Source organism: Capsicum annuum, chromosome 2, assembly GCF_002878395.1.
Source record: "Capsicum annuum cultivar UCD-10X-F1 chromosome 2, UCD10Xv1.1, whole genome shotgun sequence".
Taxonomy (NCBI): domain Eukaryota; kingdom Viridiplantae; phylum Streptophyta; class Magnoliopsida; order Solanales; family Solanaceae; genus Capsicum; species Capsicum annuum.
The window spans coordinates 18,882,227-18,893,278 of NC_061112.1; positions in this window are offsets into that span (position 1 = coordinate 18,882,227).

Consider the following 11,052-nt stretch of genomic DNA (forward strand, 5'->3'; position numbering starts at 1 on the left):
TTTTATTTTTAAAAAAAAATGATGTTGGATCAAACTTTTAAGAAAAAAGAGTACTCGAAGTTGTTTATTAGAATATAAAATAATTAAGTTTTCTTAAAAAATACCATTTGTAGGGGGTGTGCGGATTTAGTAGATTAAATAGATTAAATAGATTTAGTAGGTTTCTAGTGAATCTATTTTTATTAGTGCGTGGATATTTTGTTTTAATATTTTTTAATAATTTACTTTTTTCGTAAGATATATTCATTAATTATTTTATCCTGTAGTAATTGCAGAGTTACAAATTCTTGTATAATAATTTATCCTATCTGTACTATAATGTATATCTAATTCTAGATTTTCAATGTTATTTATTATCTTGTGTTGTTCTTCTCGTAGTGAGTTTTTTAAATTATATAAACTATCACATGTACTTTTATCTAAATTTTCTAAGGTTTTTTCTATCCATATTAATTTTTCTTTTAGGTCTTCCATTATTTTCTTAATTCGGTTTCTATAATTAATTTCATTATTTAGATTTTCTTGATTTTCTCTAGTTTGTCTAATATATTCTAACATTTTTAATCTGAATAATATCCTTCTGGGTAAATTTCTTCGTATAACTGTTCTAGATAATTTATAGTTTCAATTTCATAGTTTATTACTTTTGCTAATATTATCTTCTTGATATCTATGATTTCTATGTTTTTAAGTGTATATAATATTAAAACTTTAAGATAATAAATGATCTATTTTTAAAATTGGTTTTATTATAATATTTTGTAGTTGTTTGTTTTAGCCTTAGTAGTTTTTGCATATTTTTATTAAGAAATTTTATATCTTTGTTTTCCATGTACTTATCTATATTTATTTCTATCTAGTAACTGCATTTTTTTTTTTATCTTTTTCTAAAATTTTTATGTAACTTATCATCGTAAATACTTATAAGAGTAGTTAGGTAGTTGTGGTATATAATTTATTCTAGTCATGTAATATTTACCAAAAGCTTTTCCTAATATTATTTTTCTTATATCTGCTACTTTTATATTTCTAAGTGCATACAAAATAAGTATCTTGAATTTATCTACCATCACATCAGATATATTATCATTCATTTTCATAAATTTGCTTTTTTCAAAATATTCCCTTCAACCATGTACATAAAATATAGTCATCTTAGCTTACTATATACTAGATTATTCTTAAATAATATGTTCTTCTGTCACTATTAACATGGTAATCCGGATACTTTTTCCCTTAAACAGCGCCTCTACTCTGGTTACTCCCCGCCACGGCTTCTTGCCTCATTGGTTTCACCTTTAGGATGGCATAGTCCTTAGGGATATTTCTCCGTTTCCTCTTTGTTAATAAACTTCTTAACATATTATTCTTCGAATAATTCTACTATAAAGTAACTAATATGAATTTATTTTATCATATCATGATTGTTGGGAATTATGAAATTAGCTATTCATAATCGTAAATAGATATACCTGTTCGGGTAGCTTTGTTATTTCTGAGTTTTGTTGTTCCATAACTTTTTCCATTGGAGTATGTTTATCTAATTAACTGAGTAATATTTTTTGTGTATTGGAGAGAGTAAGGTGCTTCAACGCATGAAGGCTTGCTTTTTGCAATGCCTTCTGCCTCTGTATTTATAGAACGAGAAAAGTTTACAATTTACATGTTTCTTACTTTCTGAAACTAAAACCAAAAAAGTCAAAAATGGTGGCCTACCCTATTCTAATTTTTCTATCTTATTTTTACGTAAACAATTTCAACAATTTCAACAACCTAATAAATGTACAACTATTCTAACAAAGACTTTTGTTAGATAATATACAATAATTCTGTTTTTGTACAGTATCTTGTCTCCGTTGATTTTGTCGTATCTGCTCCATTATTGCTCTGTATCTGCTCTATTATTGCTCTTTATCTTATCTTTCCAGCTGGCATTTTTGTCTTCTTTATTCTAGATGTACCTCTGGAATAATAATATCTTCTCCATTGCACCTCGAACATTGGTGGTCTGGATATTTATGTCCGATTATTTTACAGTATCTTGTTAGTAGTCCTTCTGAAATAAATCCCTTTTTTATAGCTCTTGCGGTAGATTGTTTTTCTGGGTTGAGTAGCGTCATTATCCATTGTCTTACGTCTTCCATATCTGCTTGTCTTAGTTCTTTTGAATTTGAATATATCATTTGATGATCTCTTGAATAGTAGCTCCATATTGGGTTTCCGTTCATAAAATTATTTGCTAGTTCTTGAATGATCGTAGCTAGTCCAATAAGTCTTTTATTTGCATAAAAATCTGGTATCTCGATCCTAGGTATCTCCGGTTGTTGCGAAATATCTTCTGGTATAATCATATCTCTTGTTAGTCCTATCTTTACAACTTGTATAACTGGTTTTATTTCGTCATATAATATCTCTGCTGGTGCAGTATAACACTTTATATAAAATAAATTTCCTTTTGTTATTCTTTTATAGGTAGTGAATATCTTGTATAATTCCTCCATAGCTGTTAGCTCTTCTCCGTCGTGGGTATATATGGTATTTAGTAGTCCATAGTCAAAACAAGTTTTAACTAGGCTTGGGTTAGTTTTGGGTAGTGCGATTAATTTATTGTATCCTTATAGTTTTTGGGTTATATAATTGGTATTTGGTTCTTTGATGTCTGTAGCTCTGGGGTTATGGTTTAGAAAGGTTTGTACTCTGTATATATTTTCTATGTATTTCTGGGCTGTATAGTTGTATACTTTTTTGTCTTGGTTTAGGCTATCTCGGTATGTGTTAACTTGTGGGGGTATGAATAAATGGTCTTTTTGTGTTTTTGGGGTAAATGGTTTTTCAAATATTTTGTTCATATTTGCATTCTGGTATCTTGGCCTATTAACTCTTTTGCTTGTACCTGCAGAAGTAGATTGATAAATGTTATGGGTTTTATGGAGTGTCCCAACGTCTCCTTCTAGCTCTGGATTTTTAATGTCTTCCGATCGACATAGCTCTGCACACTGCTGAGTTAGCTGATTTGTAGCTATAGACTTCAGTTTATCTTCATTAGTCTTTAGCTTTTCTATCTCATTACCCATACTGTCCACTTTCATTGAAAGCGTAGTTAGGGTGTTAAGTATTTTTTCTAGAGTATCTTCCTCTACTATTTCAGTCTGTGTAGCTTTGTCTTGATATGTAATCTGCAATAACATTTTTGTTAGTACTGATCACTTCAATTGTAAATGTGAAATTTAATATATTTAAAACTAGTCTTCGAATCTCTTTTGTTGTAACTGAATTTTGTATTTTCTTTGTTAGCCACCAGCGTACCTGTGTATTATCTGTTCGTACAATAAATTTGTTATATACAATATATGGCTCAAATGCTAATAAACATTTATATAATGAACATAATTCTTTCCTATTTATTTCCCATTTTATTTCTGTCTCGTTGAACGTACCTGAGTAATATCTACAATGATGTTCTATTTTTTCTGCTTCATATCGATATTTAAGTACTCCTCCGTAACTATATTCACTTGCATCTGCTTCTACTATATATATGAATTTTTTATTTTCATCTGGAAATTGCAATTTTGGTAATTCTCTACAAAGTAATTTTATTTTTTGAACTTGTTTTTTATCTTTTTCATCATAATTATATTTTATATCCTTTTTTAATTTTTTCTGCAGTGGTTTTAAGGTTTCTGCTAATTTTGGAATATATTCTCTTACTTGGTTTACTAATCCTAAAAATGATTGTAATTTCTTTTTTGTATCTAATTCTTCTTTCGAATTTATTATTTTTTGTACTATCTGTTGTTGCATTTTTACTCCACTTTTATCTATTTGTATTCCTAAAAATTCTATCTGATTTTTCATAATTTCAGCTTTCTTTTTGCTTAGACTTATTCCTGATTTTACTATTATATCTGTGAACTGTTCCAATAATTTTAAATGTTCTTCTTTAGTTTTTGTATATAATAATATATCATCTATGTATACTATGCAATTAGATAATTGTTTAAAATAACTATCCATAAAATGTTGATATCTACCTGGTGCATTTTTATATCCAAATGGTAACACGTTCCATTCATAAAATCCTTGTGGTACCGTAAATGCGGTTAATTCTTTAGATTCTTCTTCTAGCTTTAGGTGGTAAAATCCTGATTTACAATCAAATTTGCTAAAATAATTATATCCTTGGATTTGTCTTATTTTTAATATCTTATTTGGTATCGGATAATTATATGTTATAGTTTTTGCATTTAAATTTCTATAGTCAATAACCATCCTACTTTTTCCTCTTTTTTATTCACTATGTTTATTTACTATAAATGCTGGACTATTATGTTTACTATTACTTGTTTGTATATATTGTTTTTCTAATAATTCATCTATGTGCATTTTAAATTCTTTTAAATCATCAAAATTATATGTTAATGGTTTTTGTGTTATTATGCTATTCTTATCTATTAATTCAATTTTTATAGTAGTTTTATGTTTTTCCCATCCTTTTAATGGATCTTCACTATATAATTGTTCTAATTTCTTCTGAATTATTTCTATTTTATTTATTGAAAATATAGTTATTTCTGTTTTATTTATCGAAAATACTACTAGTTCTACTGTATCTTCAGTATTTTTTATATTTTCTAACTTTTGTGTAATTTTTTCACTTCCTTTTATCCAATCAGTTTTCTTTCTTATTTTATTATTAACTCTTTTTGCTCTTACTTTTTGTTTGCATGGTGTTGTAAACCACCAGTCTGTTTTGGTTATTATATGTGGGTATAATTTATCTAAAAATGGCATTCCTAAAAGTATATCTTTTGATGTTAATTCATAATTATAAATTTCTTCTATTGTTAATATTTTATCCCATACTTGTATTTTTACATTCCTAGCTTTATAAGTAATTAAGCTTCCTTCATTATTAAATCCTTTAACTATTATTGGTGTTTTTAGTTTATCCCATTTGCTTTCTGGTAAGCAATTATATCTACATAAATTAGCTTCTGCTCCTGTATCTATCATAGGCGTATAATATCTACTGTAATATCCTTCTACTACTATCTTCATTAATACATGTATCTTCATTTCATGTTAAGGCTCTTTTTAAGAATAACTTTTCTTGGTTATATGTTAAGGTTAATTGTGTATGTTCTATATTATATGGTTTTACTTGTTCTAACCATTTTATTCCTAATATTATATCTGCTTTTTGCATTTCTTCTTTTACTTCGAATTCTATTTTTATTTTTCTAACTCCTATCATTATTTCTTTTTCTGCGATATTTTTATTATTTATTAAACTTCTTGGTAAATCTGGGCATATATCATTGTCAGTTTTTATTTCTTCATTTTTTACTAGATATTTTGCTATATGATTTTCTTCTTGTCCTGTATTCAAAAGTATTAAATATTCTTTTTCATTTATTTTTCCCGTTATGTAATATTGGTTTAAATTACTTATTGAATTCGTTTCATAACTTGTTCTTTTTGATGAGCTTGATGATTCTGGTTTTTCATTAGCTATTCTTTTCGTTGTACTAATTCTATCATTTACTATTTCTAAATTTTCTTCTGTATCTATGTCTCTATAGGTATAATCATTATAATCTATTGTTTTTACTATTTGTTCGAATGGGCTTTCTATTTGTATTTTGTTAATCTTATTTTTTTCTGTTATTTTATGTTTTGTTGTTAATACATATAGATTTTTACATCTTGCTGTTAATATTTTACTTCCTGGGGTTAATTCTATTCCTGATATTTTCCAATATAATACTAATGATTTATCTATATTCCTATCTGTTACTGCTACTGAATAATTTGCACTTATTATAAATTTAAATTTTTGGTATATTAGGTTTCCTTTTACGGCAGTTATTATGCTTTTCTCTATAGGTTTTATAATTCTATCGTCTGCTAAATATAATTCTATTGGTGTATCTATTCCTTCTCTAAAACATGCTTTTATTAATATCTCTGTACCTCCAAGGTGTACATATTTTATTGGATCTCCTTTACTTTTTATATCATTTATTTCTTTATTAATTATTCTTTTTGTTACCAGTGGTATACTAGCTTTTCCTTTTGCATATCTGCAGTTTATTACATGTTCTTTTTGGCATACTACATAATATTCATCTTTTTTCCTAGTAAAAATATTTTTTATTGTTGGTATTTTAAATATTTTCTCTACACTTAAATCTAATTCTTTTCCTTTTATTTCATCAAATATATTACTGTCAAATATTATCTTTTGTTCCGTTCCTTCATCATTTAAATATTCTTCCTTTGTTATTATTTTTATATCTTCTTCAGTCATTTGATTCATCTATTTCGCTATCTATTTCATTATCTGTTTCGTTTTCTGAAATTTCATATATACTATCTTCACTTTCTAATTCATAATCTATATAATCTATCTGCATATATTCGGTATTATCTATTTTTATTTCTGATATTTGTTTATTTTTTGGATTTTTAGGTAATTTACAATCTCTAGCTAAATGTCCTAACTTTCCACAATTATAACAAGTACATTCTTTTATAGATTTCTTCTTTCTATATGGTCTTTTATGTTTATAATTTTTTACATAATATCTTTTTCTTGGTTTCTTATATTTATATTTTGATTTTTTATATTTCTTATATTTCTTATGTCTTTTTCTTTTCTTATAATATCTTTCTTCGCATCCAAATTGGGGTGCTATTTTATTTTTGCAACAAGCTAAATTTCTTATTAATGTTTTTTCCATTTTTAATTCTTCTCTATATTTTTCACATAAGTTTCTATACCATTGTTGTAAATATTTTATTCTTGCTCCTAACGTATCTACTATTTTTGAAGACTGAATACTGATATATTTATCCAAAAAGCCTCTAAACTGTCTGAACTGTGGAGTTGATGGGACATGTCCCCAACTAACTCCGTCTACTAAAAACAAACTAAGTCTGATACGATAATAATAAAAACAAGGATCATCCTCGACTGAAGAGGACTCACTGCTATGTCTATTGCTGCTGATTGGGACTGAGCTGCTAAGGGTACTCTGGATCTCGTGCCTCTGAACCTATGGTGTCAAATAAAACACCATAGCGCAATTACATCAGTACGGGAATGTACCGAGTATGAAGATGAGGTAAGGCTAAATGCAAGGGCTTATGCATGAACAATTATTTAACTGAATAGTCATAAGAGTACAGAATAAGAACACATACATGAATGCACAAATCATAACTGAAATCATTGTGACTCAAAATACTGAAACTTAGATACTGCCTTACTGTCATCTGAACTTACTACTAATACTGAGATACTGAACAACTGAATTTCCTGATACTGATAACCGAGTACAAGAATTAAGATTAATCCTCTCTAGCGAGTGATCTCGAAAACTGATGTTACTGGAGCTGATTAACTGAATCTACTCACATCAATGAATGCACTCTGAACTTGTTACCTTCAGCTAACTGAATCAAAGATCAAACCTCTATAACGGATTATCCTTGAATCTACTATCAATAACAAGAAGAGATTTTATCTGAGATTGAAGCTATCTAGTGGAGGATCTCTGAATCTGATAATAAGAATAATCACTGAATCTGAGAATGAGATCAAGTCTATCTGACGGGTGATCCCTGGATCTAATAATGAGATTACTCAACTGAATCTGAGATTGAGATCCAGCCTATCTAGCGGGTGATCTGTGGATATGATAATGAGATTACTCAACTGAATCTGAGACTGATATCAAGCCTATCTAGCAGGTAATCTCTGGATCTAATAACAAGAATACTCAATTGAATCTGAGATCAAGCCTATCTAGCGGGTGATCTCTGGATCTGATAACACTCTGAATAACTTTATGTGGGGCCATGCCTATCTAGTGGATGGACCATGAATCAATGAAACTATCTGAGTTCCTCACTGAGATAGATGACTGTATCTGACAGTCCTGATTTCTAGATTCTTTTCTGAAGATTGATACTAAAACTGTAACTGTGGGAGTGCTCACTTAACCGACATGCCCCAAATCTGAATTGGAGGGGTCCAACCTGTAATCCCAGCTGGAAGGGTGTCAATACCGTGCCACGGGTAAAGACCTCTCTGGTTAAGCCTCTCTAACGGGTGACCCTCGCAGGAAGTCAAGCCTAAGGCAGTATAATAGTCAAGCCTATCTAGAGAGTGACAAGCCTTTTCTAATGGGTGACTCCTACATCCTGCGCTGGCTACGCAGTTCTGGAGTTCAGGGATTGCTTCAAACGACTTTGCCTCTCTAACGGGGAGCCGTCATCCCTGCACTCGCTCGGTGCTAGCTCCTACTCCCAACTGAATAACTCTGAACTGATTCTCAACTTAAACTGAACTGAATCTGAGACTGATCATATTTCTCGACTGATCTGACTGATTTAAGCTGAATTCAGTTGGTTTCGTATCTGACGGAATACTACTGAATCTCGTTATCTGACTGGATGGTACTGAGTTCCAAACTGGACACTTGAATATTACTAGATCTGAGCTGATTACTGAACTGAGGCTAGAATACTAGCGATACTGAGATTACTGAGATTTCTTAAGTTCTGTATCTGTCTGAGAGTACAGAGTTCTATAAGTCACTGAGTTATTAGAATCATGGCTTGACTGAGATTATCGAGAAAACTGACACTGGCTCTAGACTACAGCTAAATTATCGGGTATAAATACCCCCAAGACTCGATAACATAAAAGTAAAACATAACCATTCTTGAATAATCAAGACGAAGGACATTCATTCACCATCACAATCACTAAAGCATCTCTTCAAGCATTTAGGAATCATAAACATATGATAATATAGGGAGACATGGTATTGACTCATACTCCGTTCAACAAGGTTTTGCATCAAACACTTAGCATGTATTGAAGTCTTAGTATGTATCAAAGAGAACATAATTGGGGAATTTCATGCTATCATGTCACAATTCATTCTCTAAGGCTTTTCAACAAACACTTGGCATGCATGGGCTTGCACAGAATTAGGGATTTCTAGTCAACATGTTATAATGACTCTAATTTCTTCACATAAGCATTTTATCAAACATATGGGAGCATGCTTTTCTTATTCAACAATTTCTATACTTTATTGACATGAACACATCACTTAACAAGCAACTTGGAGAGGGTTTATTATGAACATCACATACTAGGATCAAAGCTTGAAATCCCATAAACAAAACATGAATTAGAAACTCAATAATAGCATGAACTCCAATTTCAATTCATATGAATCATGAAAACTCATAAACATAAGATCTTTGAAATTTAGAAAAGGGCTTTTGAGCTTCTTAGATGAAAGGGACTGAAGAATCAACATCTGCATACCTTAGTTTCATGATTCTTAAAAAGTTAACGGAGGAATATTGATGATTGGGGTCTTGATTTAGGAACCCTAACTCTTATTCTTGAACAACTTGAGAGAAACTAGTATTTTTGGGTTAAATGAGGCCAAATCCCGTGTTAAGGAGTATATATAGGGGTAGCAAAATGACCGTTTTTGCCCTTGGAATTAAACTAAAAAATCCCAATTTTACATGCTAGCGCGACGCGCCATAATCGCGCCAGCTTACTGGAAACTGGACAATTGGGAAACTGGTTGGTGGCGCGACGTGGTGGAAATCGCGTTGCCACCTTAGTTGCGAACTGGAAAGGCACCGCGACGCGGTGGAATCGTATTGGTGCACTGGAAATTGACAACTCTAAAATTAAGCCCTGATGCAACGCGCCATAATCGTAGAGGCTCACTGAATTTTGACGATTGCCATTTTGGCTGGCTCTGCGACGCGCTAAATTTCCAAGTGGTACACTGTCTTACTAAAATGGCTCTAACACTTCGCCCAAGTGTCGGATTTGGGCGAATTTGGTATCAACGGAAAACTTATTCTATTCCCTACATTACAAAAAATCGATCTTAGGGAAATTCTACATGGTTCAAAGTAGTTCACACTTGGGAAGACACCTCTCAAACTTTTAGGACCGGATCTTTGCTTCACTGAACAGGCTCTAAGGCTCAGACTACGAGAGAATTTTGTGGGGTCTTACAAAAGTCCACAATCGAAAAATAATATATTGTGCACTTTTTTAGTGCACAATCTATAAATAAATGGATTGTGCACTAAATAGTGCACAATCTTTAAAAAAAATGGGAAAAGGCTTAAATATGCCATTGAACTATCAGAAATGGCTCATTTATGCCATCAGTTAAAAGTTTGGCTCATTCATGCCATTACCGTTACAAAATCGGCTCATCCATGCCATTAATTTTTAACGGTGGTTTTCAAAAATAGCTTTGCCACGCGGCATTTTATTAAAGGTCCATGTCATTAATTAAAATAAGAAAAAAGGCTCAAATATACCATTGAACTATCAAAAATGGCTCATTTATGACATCAGTTAAAAGTTCAGCCCATTCACGCCATCGTCGTTATAAAATCAACTCACCCATGCCATTACTTTTTAATGGTGGGTTTACAAAAATAGTTTTTCCATGTGGCCTTTTATTAGATGATACCAAACGGTATCTACAACACCAAAATAGTCCGTAAACAACCCACAATCACAAGCCTTTACCCGCAACAACAAGACAACAACACGATACGAAAAGCAAACATAAACTTAAAAAGAGTAAAAGATAGCTAACTTGACACAAACAAAACCCATTAGGTAGCAACTAAAGAGTGTATCAAAACTCTAAAACCTCTACAAAACAAGTTAACAAGTACCAAGTTCTTACAGTGACCGCCAAGGGAATCAACTCACTTCAAGATCCACCGTTTCCAAGCAAAAAATAATATTGGCTTTTCCAAGCCCTACACTACGGGTGTTACACTCTCAAAGAGAGAAAAAGTCTTTTACATATTAATCCTTCCAAAGCTAAAGAGAAAATGACTTAATAGAAGACTATATAGAGGCTAGCTTATTACATAACAAAAATGACCACAATACCCTTAATGAAAGGGGTGGCCATGAAGTGTCTTTCTAACAAAGTGTGATCCCCAAAACACCCTTCATTAAGGGTGTTTTGG